At 29.6% G+C, this 14,669-nt stretch overlaps 1 protein-coding gene across 1 annotated transcript in view; it reads left to right on the forward strand.

Moving 5' to 3' along the window:
• The first annotated feature begins 228 nt into the window (after positions 1 to 228).
• Cad87A (cadherin 87A) overlaps positions 229 to 14,669 on the forward strand; it is a 233,733-nt gene continuing 219,292 nt past the window's right edge. The window contains exon 1 of the mRNA XM_075361171.1: positions 229 to 681. The gene's annotated coding sequence lies outside the window, so the exon portion shown is untranslated. The remainder of the gene's footprint in view (positions 682 to 14,669) is intronic.

Here is a 14,669-nt window from a genome sequence, read left to right on the forward strand (position 1 = left end):
ATTGACTGAATTTGGTGTTCATTATTTATCAACTGACATCGTTACATACGGCAACAGCCGCAAAGCAGTAACTCTGGAGTAAACTTTCCGAATCAAGCAAGATTCGATTACAGCGACAGAGTAGACAACAGTGTACTCCCTCCCACTCTACTGTCTCACGTAACAAAGCAAAGTTACTACCGACATCTGTTAGGTATTCACAAAATTAACGACTCACAACCGTACGCATGCCTGCTGTAAGTCTACAGACGTGCTTTGACAGGCTGTGTAGTGTGAACTTTTTGAAGTTTGTTTGAAGTTGTTTATTAAGAGTATTGTTAAGTTTGTCGGTCATCAAATCGTATTAAGTTTGTTTTGTGAAAAGTAACTAGTTGTAAAAAATTTTATTTTTATTAGTTTAGTGTTCAAGACGTGTATTTCGTTCTTGAGGAAGTTAACGGTAATGTTTGAAGGCTAGCTGCACCCTCAGGGTAGGAATGCGAAAGAAATATGCGAGATGGTGTGTTAAAGAAAGAATTAACTAGTTACCTTAATGTTTTGTCAAGTAGTATTTAATAATATTATAATGAAGCCGAAGCTGTTTTAAAACAATTTCTGTGGGCGTTTCCGTTAGTGGATGTTTACCAGTGTCCAAAATTTCTACCAGTTGGTTAACATTCTATGATTTGGATTGGAAAGAAGGTATTTCAATTTTATTCTACACTTTAATTAAGAAAAGGAACTAACCTAATATAACATAGGTTTTTTGTTGGTAAATTTGTAGATAACACGCTGTTTTCGGAGTCCAAAAGCAGGGGGTTTATGACTGCCACGATTAAATGAGAGAGTAAAATTTAAGGGCACATAATTTTAGGGGTAATGGATTAGGTTATATCTTTATGAGGAGTATTTTCCCCGATTGAATACTGCAATACAGTAAGTCTTGTTGATCTTTAGTATTTTAATATTTAAGAATTCAGTTGAAACATTATACTGTTAACATTGCCAATAGTTTTAAATTTTTTAAAGGTTTTCTTTAATATTTGATTTCAATACGTTTTGTTGGGTTATTTTCAATTATTTTTGTTCTAAAAGATATATATATATTTAATTAGAGATAAAATATTATTTCTGTGTTGATTTATTGCTTTTGTACTTTTGGTGTTGATAATTATCTGGTAGTGGCATAAGTTTCGATTTTAACGTTTTGGTTATTGGTAACGAATCCTTATTGAAAAAATAATTTACTGTGCAAGTATATTTTCTTATGTTTGAGAAATTTTGAAATTTACATCATCGTTTTGTTTAAAATTATAAATTAAAAAAATCTGTTTTAATTGGTGACTTAAGAATTCTTTTACCAATTAAAATTGGTTGTACAGTCCTTTCATGAAACATGATATATTTATACAATTTACTTAATATAATGGATTCAAATTTATTATCTTGAAGACCCAGTATTTTTTAAATTTAATACAAAAAAGATTTCTTTTCTGGATACAGAAAAGAAATCCGCTACTATTGAATATGAATTTAATAATTAGAAAGAAATATATAAAAATATTATTGTAGCTAAAAATGAATTATAGGTAAAACAGAGGGAAAGAAAAGAATGACAGACTTACAAATCAGTCAATTCCTTAGTACAAATAGAAAATAATTATAAATCTAAAGTAATTTATGTACCCACATAGATGGAGTTTGTGTGAGGCTGAGAATTATATATTTTTTGTTTATTTATTTTCATTACTACATTTATTTGACTTTCTTCTTGAAAATAGTTTTTTTTTTTTTTTATAAAAAATTGAATTTAAATTAATAGATACTATTAAAGTAAAACACTGAAAATTGTTACAAAAGGATGTTAAAAATTAGGCAGTTTAATGAAGTTTAAATTGAATCACATTAAGATGAATAGGAAAGGAGAAAAATTTGTAGCAGAATTTTTTAAAAAGATGTACTAGGGCTGTCTGTTACGACATCCAGACATTTTTAATTTGGTTGTAAAGGTTTAAAGCTGTAAAGGAAGATAAAGATTGGATTACATAAATGAAATGACAAGATTGTGATGTATTAAATATTAGCACAGAAGAGAAAGGAGTGGAAATAACATCAAACCAGTCAAATTAGCAAATTGTTTCACCATACTGAGAGTGGTTAGTTTAATAGTACTCAACAACTTTTCTTTATTTTATTAATAATAAAAACTTACAAATAATTATTAGATTACATTGACTGAGTGATTTCAGGGTATAATAAAAATGTAAAAAACTTGGGTGCATTTATACATGTCTGCTATTGTTCTATAAAAGAAAATAAGAAAGTTACAGTGCCTTAACATTGTTATCTTTATTATTATTTCTTTTATTTTAACTATTACTGAGATCTGAACTAGAGCATGGAGTGCTCTTTGCGCTACCTCCAATACTGTGTGCTTGATGTTCCATTGTCATTACTGGGTTCCTCTTGCATATAGAATGGCCTTGTCTGGAGAATCCAGACAATGTATAATAACAATGCCATATGTGTTTCTTTCACCATGTATTCTACTTTACCTTCTGTTTCATTGTAATAAAGTGATTTTTTTTTTAATAATTTAGCTTATGGCAGTAGATGCAAACTGAAGTAGTTGAATTGTAAAATTTGCTGTAAAAGTACATAAAGGTTTGCACTGATTTCTTCAAAATTAAAAATAATATATTGCACGCACTCTCACACTCACTAATTTTAACCAAACTATATTTTTTTTGTGTATTATTAATACTAAAAATTAAAATTAGTATCAAATCAAAATGTTTTTATTTTTCTTACTTATCAGTCAGTTGGTTGATTTGATACTAGTTACTTCTACATTGCCTTCTGTTCTTTGCTAATAGATCACCTTTGTACAAAATTGTACCACAAATTTCTTTTCTCTCCTGTTGGTTGATCTAAATATCTAATTTCAATATCTTCCTGTAATGCCACATTTTAAAGGATTCTGTTTTTTTACTTTTTGTTCTTTCTCTTGTCTGATTTCCATAACATACTACACTCCAAACAAATATTTTCATGAATTTGTTTGTAATTCTTAAATATGTATTTGAAACTAGAAGACTTCTTTCTGTGCTCTCCTTGCGTAAGCCAATCTGCTTTTAATGTTTGCATTATTTTGACCATCCTTTGTAATGTTACTAGTTGAATAAGAAACTTTTTTCACCATTGATGTACTAATTTCTCATTATTTTATTCACATTTATTTTATAATGACCAATATCTATGAATTTTGACACATGATTTAAATTATTTGGAGGATCTTTGGTTGATGCTCGTAATCAAGCATTAGAAAATAAATATCTATAAGTTTACTGGAATGAAAAATGAATATGATGTAGAATGTATAACAGAAAAATGGATAAAATGCAATTACTTTAAAAATTTGTAATTTATAAAAGTGCTATGAAAACTGTTGTTTAATTACTATGGTTATTTAGGGTGTAAATAGTCACCATATCAAAGTGATATGATGATGATGGAGGACTGTTGAATAATTTTGTATGTTCGCTTTTAAAATAATAGTTAAGTTCGTAATTTTGTAATAATAAACAATTTCTCTTATGTATTTTGTTTATATAGTGTGAGAAATATTTGCAACATATTTGTTTTTGTGTTTTTAGGAGAACATGAATTATATTTTCATAAAATTACATTTTTAATGATTTTTCTTGCTGTTTAATTGTTGCAAACAAATTAATGTTTGATTTTGATTGGTTTAATCAGACTTGTTCTAAGATAAGTAGGCGTACCATTAATTGAACCCCAGTTATGAAAGTATACCATTAATTAGGTATTCAGTCTTAATTAAAAATTACTCCTTTATTTGCCCTTGAACCTGATTCATTTGATGTCACAGGGTGATTTATCCCTCATACCTAGAGAATTTCCCTATTCTTTTTCCTCAAATTTTATGTAATTTTATTACTTTAATAAATAAAAATTTCACTAGTAAAACTGTAAATTAAATAAATATTTTTTTATTATTATTGTAAATAAATTAAAAGAAAATATTCAAAATTTTATTTTTATAGTGTGTGAATGTAATTTTAGAATTTGAAATGTTTAAAATTTGCAACAAAGTTAGCTTGCTATCAAAGATTCTTCCTTGTTGTGGAATGTTTAGCTATCTAACTTTCAAGTTTCCGGTTTGAACAGTTAAGACATAATTATAAGGTATCAAGGAAGTAATGATGGCTCTGAATTTCACATTAAAAGATGGATATCTGCTTTTATATACGTATGTGTAATTCAAAAATATTCATGTGTAATATAACATGAATATATACATGTGTAATTGAAAAAGCACAGAGTGAAGTTTAGAAAATCAATATATATATATAAATATTTTTTTTTGTCTTCAGTCATTTGACTGGTTTGATGCAGCTCTCCAAGATTCCCTATCTGGTGCTAGTCGTTTCATTTCGGTATACCCCCTACATCCTACATCCCTAACCTAAATTTGTTTTACATATTCCAAATGTCGCCTGCCTACACAATTTTTTCCTTCTACCTGTCCCTCCAATATGAACGACTATTCCAGGATGCCTTAATATGTGGCCTATAAGTCTGTCTCTTCTTTTGGCTATATTTTTCCAAATGCTCCTTTCTTCATCTATTTGCCGCAATACCTCTTCATTTGTCACTTTATCCACCCATCTGATTTTTAACATTCTCCTATAGCACCACATTTCATAATATTTACTTCTCAGGTACTCTGATCGTCCAAGTTTCACTTCCATATAAAGTGACGCTCCAAACATATACTTTCAAAAATCTTTTCCTGATATTTAAATTAATTTTTGATGTAAACAAATTATATTTCTGACTGAAGGCTCGTTTCGCTTGTGCTATTCGGCATTTTATATCGCTCCTGCTTCATCCATCTTTAGTAATTCTACTTCCCAAATAATAAAATTCTTTTACCTCCATAATCTTTTCTCCTCCTATTTTCACATTCAGTGGTTCATCTTTGTTATTTCTACTATATTTCATTACTTTCGTTTTGTTCTTGTTTATTTTCATGCGGTAGTTCTTGCGTAGGACTTCATCCATGCCATTCATTGTTTCTTCTAAATCCTTTTTACTCTCAGCCAGAATTACTATATCATCAGCAAATCGTATCATCTTTATCTTTTCACCTTGTACTGTTACCCCAAATCTAAATTGTTCTTTAACATCATTAACTGCTAGTTCCATGTAAAGATTAAAAAGTAACGGGGATAGGGAACAACCTTTTCGGACTCTCTTTCTTATTATAGCCTCTTTCTTCTGTTCTTCAATTATTACTGTTGCTGTTTGGTTCCTGTAAATGTTAGCAATTGTTCTTCTATCTCTGTATTTGAACCCTATATATATTATTTTATATATATAAAATATATTATTTTCAGTATTTGCATTTCCATTAATGAATCCTGCATTATTGTTTACATAATTCCTTCAGTTTTCATACATTTAGTACATCTCTTACCCAGATTAAAATTTTTTCCCCCCATTATAGGGGAGTTTTACCCCCTATAATGGGGGGTAGGTAGTTTTTCGTACCCCATTTATATACTGCTTATATATAAACAAGCAATTCTGCTTGTTTTTCTGAACAAGTATGTTTTTCTTGCAGTTCTATTACAATGAGAAAAAAGATGAAAGCCACTTGTAACTAAGTAAGGACCGCATGGTGGGTGGCCAGCAAAGTAAGATCTTAAAGACGAAAGGTTGTTTTGTGGGCTGATGAGATTGAGTTCTGAAGTAAAGTCACACATTTTGAAAGTTTAACATCTTGTTTAGACAAGTTTTTGATTTTCAGCTCTGCATCTGACTATTAGCTGTCACCAATTAGTATTTCACTTTTAAGTGTAATATGAATAAGAATTGAACTCTTCTTGACTTAACATCAACTTTCTGCTCGGCTCACACTTCTGTGAAAGCGTCTTAATCTTGTGGGAGATATAAAAGATGTTTGCAAATCAACCATCATTCTTTATTCTTGGGTTCAAAGTGATGGGTTCATGCTTTAGTGGTTATTTTTCATGTCAGAAATAAGTCTTTTTCATCTTCATAATGTGTTAAAAGCTTTGCAAAATTTTAGAACGATTCTCTTTGTGGCTGTTTGTTCAAATTAAAAAATCATGGATGATTGAAATTACTGAGCCATGACTTATATTCAACTCGTCTGCAGTTTCATTGATTTTTAATTTGTTTAAAATCAAACCATAATCCATTTCTTTAAAATCTTTGATATTGTAAATGTTGTTTTAAAATATAAGGCTTTGTTCATCGCAGAGAAAAATTTAGCTGCTTTTATAGTAATCAGTCAGCAGTCAGTTGAACTTTAACGACAACTGGAGGAATTAAAATCGTTTAGTTTAATATATTTAAATTTAATGAAGTTTTATGTTTAAATTTAATGACTATTTTAATGAAATCTGCTGTTTTTCAATGTAGGGAGTAAAACTCCCATTATTATGATTTAATGGGAGCGTACATATTTGATAGGCATTTTAAAAAAGTTAAATTTTTTAACTCTTTCTTAAATGATGTTTAGTAACTACATCAAGATGGATATGGCTACAATAGGGCCACTAATGTTTGCCGATGAAGGATTTGTGTGATTGCATCTTTAAAGATCTTCTAGAAGCAAGTTTGCTTTTAATTTGAATATTTGTCAGTAATTTTTAATAGTTTTATTAAGTGCTGTAGTATTTCATCAGTATAAAAAAAGCTTGTGTATACTTATGTACGCAAGTAAGAAGTTATACTTCTTTGGCGTGAATAAAAAAAGATTTTTTTATGCATTCAAACAAATTTGAACAGAGTCAAACGATCAACACACGACATTAAATACTATGAATAAAAGTTTGAATAAATGACACTTAAATTAAATTATACATATTTTATACAGTTTAAAAAGTATTGAAGTATTCGTCATATAAAACAAAGTTTATCGAATATATTTCGATTAGTTTAGTTCCATTAATGTGAGATAAACAAGCAAAACGTAAGACGTGATAAACTGATTGCTCGCATTCTCAATGCGGCTGCCCTCTTCAAGGAACCCGAAGATACCATTAGATTGGCGACAGAAAATGTAAGGAAACGAGTTGAAAAGTGCATCGATGTCAGTGGTGGGATTTTCGAAAATTTATTTTAAAGTAATTCAGTATAAACCATCGTGAATGTTTTTAAAGTAATTTAATATTTCAAAGGTGTAAATTTATTGTACTAAAGACGGCTGTTTTTACAAATTCGTAACATTTTTCTGTTATTTTTAGTAATAAAAGATGATATTTTTTTTTTCATATACTTTATTTCAACTGTTTTCTCAGAATGAAATTCTCTACAAGCTTTGATAAAATAATTACATATTATTAGCCATTTAACAAAGTTATTGTACTTCAAACGAAAAAAAACTTGTTATTCGTCGTTGAATTTTTCTGTTTTACTTTGGATATTATGAAAAGTAAGATACAGTTCTGGGACTGTGGTGTGTTCGATTTTTCAGGTCAATAAACTATCAAGTTTACCCTATATATTTTTTTTTTGTCTTCAGTCATTTGACTGGTTTGATGCAGCTCTCCAAGATCATCCCTAACAATTTGTTTTACATATTCCAAACATGGCTTGCCTACACAATTTTTCCCTTCTACCTGTCCTTCCAATATTAAAGCGACTATTCCAGGATGCCTTAGTATGTGGCCAATAAGTCTGTCTCTTCTTTTAACTGTATTTTTCCAAATGCTTCTTTCTTCATCTATTTGCCGCAATACCTCTTCATTTGTCACTTTATCCACCCATCTGATTTTTAACATTCTCCTATAAGCGCCTTAAAAATCTCAGTATGACCTCATTTCAGCTGGGTAACTAAAATCCGGGAAAACTTTTTCCCGGAAAAATTCCCTTATTCGATAACAAAGCGTTTTCGGTCATATGTTTGTATGTACTTTTTCCTTATTTCAAGTTCTAGAATAAGCTGCCAAATTATTTCCCTTGCCTCTTGAACGTCTGTATAATAATTAAGTGAAAATATATTTTGGTAAGTTTTGAATTTTTAACTGGTGGAAATTTGAAATGGGTACAGTAGTTGATAATAAAAAATAAAATTAAACGTAAAAAAGTATATATTAACTTTTTTCTTAAACAGATAGAGTTTTTGTTTGATCTGTATTGACAGTCTTAATCCGCCTAATGAATATTTATAATATTTTTACAACATATATACAATATATTACAATTTGTAATACTGAAACTACACATTTTGTAAAATGTATGGTTTCAGTTTCCAAAACAAAAAAAATACTAAAAAAATATGTGAAATAGTTTTATTTTCAACATTTTTTTATCATGAAATATTTCAATGAAATGTGTCAGTAGATTAACAATTATTATTATTTATTTTGTTTAATTACAGAGAATGTTGTCTAATTATTAATTAATTTAATGTTAACATCTCATTTAATCAGTAAAACATGTTTTTAAATATTAAAGTAAAATTCGATATTTATTTAGCATGTTTTAGGAAACAAATAGTCATCAGCAATTACTTTTAATCGATAATTAATTTTAAGTCAATTCATTACTTTTATTAAAAAAAGATTTGGAAAGCAAGATTTATATTTATGAAAGTTATATTTTTATGTATTTTTCAATTAATTCTTCTAATTCTAGTTACTTTAATCTTATTCTAGATTAGTGAGAGTTGCAATACTTATTGCATGATTAATAATTTAAACTGCAGTTATTTTTTCTTTATTAGTATAGTGATATTCATTTTGTAACGACAAAAACAATCCAGGCGAGGAGAAATATTGTTAGCAAATTATTTCTTCCGTCTCCTTTATTATTTATGTTTAGCAATTCATCTACATCTGTAAAATAGAATGAACAGCCAAATTAAATCTTTATCTTTTTAACTTTTTATCTTTAGTTAACTGATGTTATCAGTGAATACCTTGTGAATTTTTGTACATTTGGCTCAGAGAAGAAGACAGCAGGAAATCACTTAATTCTTACGAGGTCTGTAAATAAAGTAATGAGACTATAGATTTTTTTTGGCAGCCAAAGTGGCAACACTGTAAAGTTACTAGTAAACCTATGGTTTTATGAACAGCTGATTTATATTAGGTATTAATATTTTTTGTCTATTGTTGTCACGTGAGAGGTAAACAAACTTTTCGTGAAACGAGTTTTTGTTATGCGTTACAAAAATGAACGATACTAATTATGAGCAACGATGTGCAATCAAGTTTTGTGTTAAACTCTGTGAGAATGTTACTGAAACCTTTTCAAAATTGAAAAGGGCGTATGGAGATGACGCTCTGTTACTAGCCCAAGTTTAAAACATTTTCAGATGGCCGGGAATCAGTTGCGGACGATCCACGCTCTGGAAGACCTTTCTTTTTCCTGTTTAGCCTCCGGTAACTACCATTTAGATAATTCTTCAGAGGATGATATGTATGAGTGTAAATGAAGTGTAGTCTTGTACATTCTCAGTTCGACCATTTCTGAGATGTGTGGTTAATTGAAACCCAACCACCAAAGAACACCGGTATCCACGATCTAGTATTCAAATCCGTGTAAAAATAACTGGCTTTACTAGGACTTGAACGCTGTAACTCTCAACTCCCAAATCAGCTGATTTGGGAAGACGCGTTAACCACTAGACCAACCCGGTGGGTTGCGCTCTGGAAGACCGCTAATATCAAAAAGTCACGACAATGTTGAGCGAATCAGAGACTTGATTCGGTACGACTGGCGATTAACTATCAAATGATTGCAGAACAATTGAATTTGAACCGTACCACAGTCCATAAAATGTTGACTAACGAATTGGACATGAAAAAAGTTTGTCCAAAATTGGCCCCAAAAAAACCTTACTTTTGAACAGAAACTAACAGGGTGGAAGTGTGCCGCTATCTTCTAGGGCGAATTGGAACTGACCCTGATTTTCTAAAAAAAAAATGTTACTATTGGTGTTAAATCTTGGATATTTGAGTACGACCCAGAAACAAAATGCCAGAGCAAGGTGTGGCACACTTCAAACTCACGACGTCCCTAAAAAGTAAAAATGAGCAAATCAAAAATCATAACCATGCTAATTTGTTTCTTCGATAGCAGTGGAATTGTTTATAAGGGTTTTGCCTATAGGACAGACTAAATGAATATGTTTACCGAGAAATCTTGAAAGACTGCGGAAAAGAGTTGCCCGCGTGAGACCAGCCATCAAAGACAACTGGATGCTGTATCATGACAAACTGCATTTTCAATTATGGGTTTTTGGCAAATGAAAACATGCCTATAGTTCCTCAACCACAGTATTCACCTGACTTCAGTCCCTGCGACTTTTTCCTGTTCCCGACTTTAAAAAAAACACCTCACAGGACACCATTTTGGAACAGTAGAAGACAACAAAAAAAAAACAATTAACCGACCATCTGAAGGATATTCCGTTTTCTGAATTACAATACTGCTATGCAGAGTGGAAAAACGGTTTGAAGCGTTGTGTAGCTTCCCAAGGGAATTATTTCGAAGTTGATAAGGTCAATTTATAATTGGATTGTAGATAAAAAGTTTTTCTGAGCCAGTCTTATTACTTTATTTACAGACCTCGTATACTACTTTTCAAGATTGTCATGGGATGCTTTTAGGAGTAATTACATCCAGCCGCCTTTATTCATGAAGTTATCAAACATGATTACAATCGTAAAAGGAATCAATAAATAGAGAATGCAGTGCTCACAAATGTTTCTATTTTGTTATTAAACTTGTGGTAATTATGATAACATCTTTTATGGTTGGTAGAATTAGGCATAATTTGTTGGATTTTGAGTGCTGTTGACTTGTTCGAGAACTGATGTTGGACTGTTTTCATTATTTTATTTTAAAATTAATTTCATTCTCCCTCAACGTCTTTCAGTTTCTCAATTAAGAACTTTTAATTTTTTTTTTTTTGTTGGTAAAGGAATTTACCGTTTGCTGTGGTTATGATATTCTGGTTCCTAATTTTATACTCCTTTTAATCTTTCTAACTGCCCTTATCAGAATTCCATTTATTAAGTACGTACGTGATTATCTTACTTTTTCTGTTACGTTTATCACGGTGGAGTAACAAAGGTTGGAGTATAGGAAGATTTTAAAAGGTTTTTCTTTTTTATTGTTCTATTCCCTCATATCCTAAAATCTTAGTCTATAATCCCTATTAAAATCTATCTCCTGCTACAGTCCTATGATTGACTTCCTCTTTCACTTTTCTGTTGCAAGGAATTGTTGAGCTTAGGTATGAACAATCGACTTACTGCATTTATTCGTGTATATTTTATCATACTTTAGTACCGCCTGAAACCAGCATTAGTTGCCTGTAAGAACTTGAGCAAACCAATCAGTATCAATCAATCAGTATCAGTCGCATTTAATCATTTAACCTCAGTTGGATGTGCTGAACATTTTTTCTGAATACAGTAATCGCACGATTTAGTACTTATGAATTTCTTTGTGTGGGAAAAAATAACCTTATTCCCCGTCTCTATGCGACTGTGGATGAGCCACGAGTTCGAACAGCTGAAAAGATGACAACTACACTCAGTTACAACTATACATGGGATTATATTGTGTTTTAATGTTGTATCACTTGCTGTAGTCCTGGAAAAGCTATTTAAATTAAATGTACGCGTATCGATCATCCTTAAAACAATTAAGTCTTCTTTTTGCGATATAGAAGTTAATTGAATTGCATCTAAGGATAAATGGTGATGACTATAATTCCCGTTCTCTTAGTATATTTTAAGTTAATGGATGTCTCTCAGATTCGTTTTCCTCCTCTCTTTACTTAATAGAATACGTTTTCGTCCTTCCAAAGGTTTAAAATATTGAAATACGCTGATTTTGCTGAAGTAACTGTAATTTACCTGTGGAAAATGTGTCGACTGTAAAACGATTAATTTTTCAGGAAATTATCTGCTGCTAAATTCATAATAATTAGATTTAATAATATTCATATATCAGAATAAGACATGTGGAAATAATAAATGCACTCGTGTATATATTAAATATGATGTTGTATAAGAATCCTGTAACATGAAATTTTTAAGGATACGTTTAGGTTCAGAATAAACTTGATCAGATCATACCGATCATCCTTGAAAAAAGCTTATAACAACCATTTCTTGCGTAGAATTTTGCCTAATTTCCTTACGGTAATGTTTATTTATTTATTTTTTCTTGATTGATATCGTCACATAAGCTTGACGTTTGCACGTAGGATATGGGAATGGAATTTTGTAGCGCATTAAAAATGCCATGTCTGACCGGGATTCAAACCAAAAACCGAGATGCTACCACTCCGCCACCGATATCCGTATTACGATGTTACAAGTGCATTACGGATTGATCCTTCGTCATTATTTTATCTTGCAGCATCGAGTTTTGCCTCATGGTAACTGATGTTCATCTAAAAAGGATTCTCTGATGAAAAAAAAAATGGCCGTTTGTATCATAAATGTGATTATTTTATCCGACTTTTAAGAATTCGAGTAGTTAATAGTATGTTCCTTTCACGAAACGCAGTCTGTTATTATTATTATTTTTTTTATTGAATACTTAGCCAGATAGTTTCCCGCTAAATTCCGTAATGCATAATTGTGACAGTGGAGAACTTAACAATTTTCTTGTTCTTAAAACTAAGAAAGCGGACTCTGTTCTGTACATTATAGAATGCTTATTTTTAGAAAGCTTTTTTCAAACACAAAAGATTAAACGTTTAATCTTCACAAACCATTTACAATACTTTTTAGTGGAAATGTTTGTACCGTACAGTTTTTGTTATCGATATTAACGGCAGTTGTGACAGTTACTGTAAATGGATTACTGCAGTTTCAATGAACGGTTCTGATTATGTAGTCCACAGTTAATTTATTGCTTTATCATTTTTATTTACTTAATTTACATGCTTTACGTTTTTAAAAATGTTTGCTTTAGGAATATGTTTTACAGGTTTTTATTTATGTAATTTGTAAAGTAATTAAATTAACAAACAAAAACTGTCTTCATTGAATATTTGTTGATATCTGTGCATCAAACTTGGAAATATTTTGCATTCATTTAGTTCTTTATGACAAAATATTAAAAGTTTATTTACTAATAGTTGTTAAGTTTTCGGTTTTCTTAATAATTAAATGCTATTTTGAATAATTAATTTGTAAGAGCCGTCATTTTCATAATATGATGATTTACCCATTAATACTAGGACTCGAATTCCCTTCTGAATTTAAAAAAAAAAGAAGTAGTAGATTAATTGCGGAACCCTGTTAGTATTAATACGTCAGCTTAACATAATTTAGTCGGGTCGATGGCATTTTGTTTTTTTGTGGAAAAAAGGAAATACAGCACCTTATCTTCATTTTTTGAAAGAGGGTACTAATATAAATAATATATAATATATTTTTAATATATATATATATATATTTTTAAAGCAATTCTTTTAATAACCATACTCCTTTGTAACAATGCAGATTAATTTATATTTAATAGATCAACCCTAATTACAGAATAATTTAAATAGGATGACTTAACTTATTTCATTACACAAACAGAAGCGCTTTCGCGATCTTGATTCGCATCATCAGCTGCATATATATATATATATATATATATATATATATATATATATATATATATTACAAAAACATCATGAACTTTCAATCCATAATAACAAACCACTTATTCACTTATAATTTTATGTTAAAAATATTTTTAAACAAATTAAATTTTATTAAAAATCTTTAAATTAAATTTAACTTTTCATACTTTAAAATCTTATATAAAATTTTTAAAACTTTTATTTAAATTAAAAATTTTTTAAAATTGTAATCAAAACAAGAGATAAAAACATAAAATATAAAAAATTGTTTAAAATTATAAAGATTAATCAATCAAAATCAATTAAGTTAAAATCAAAATGCAAAAATACAACTAAAACAAAGACAAAAATTAAAACCCCCAAAATAAAAAAAATTCAAAGAAAACCTAAGCGAAGCAAAATCATGTGCTATCCATTTCACTAAATTTACCATACTGGTCTATATGTATATATTTATTTATATATTAAAACTTAAAATACTTAGGGTCTAAAAAATCAAAGCAGTAGTTTGAACATGTTATGTTCGACTGAATTTTCAGTGTTAAATCTTGTATCCAGAATAAGACTTGTACATGTTTTCAGTTAACAGTTTTTATGCATATATTGTAGACGTTTAGTGACTGAATGATAAAAAAAAATTAAAAAAAAAAAAAAATAAATTGTCTTGTATCTTAAATTGGTGATGTCATGTATAATGATTTAGATTTTTGTAACGTTATCACTTCCTCTTGTCTAGTGAAGGAAGTTTTTAATGAAATTAGAAGTATTTAAACAGTTTAGTGAAATCGAAGGAAATATGTAATAAATAATTCTCCATTTCATATCCTATTATTTTTTACCAGTTTTTCCTTGTGAAAATCTTATCATTTCATATTGGTGCGCGAGTGTTCGTTTGTGCGTCTCCTTTCTGGTAGATTTCCCAGAAATGTTGTTTAAGGCATTAAAATCAACCGGAAAGAACTGAATTTATAAATTAGTATTTTACAGCATTGGGACTTGTTATTAAAACGCAACTCTGTATTAAATCCGT

The sequence above is a fragment of the Lycorma delicatula genome, chromosome 3 (assembly GCF_047948215.1).
Source record: "Lycorma delicatula isolate Av1 chromosome 3, ASM4794821v1, whole genome shotgun sequence".
Taxonomy (NCBI): domain Eukaryota; kingdom Metazoa; phylum Arthropoda; class Insecta; order Hemiptera; family Fulgoridae; genus Lycorma; species Lycorma delicatula.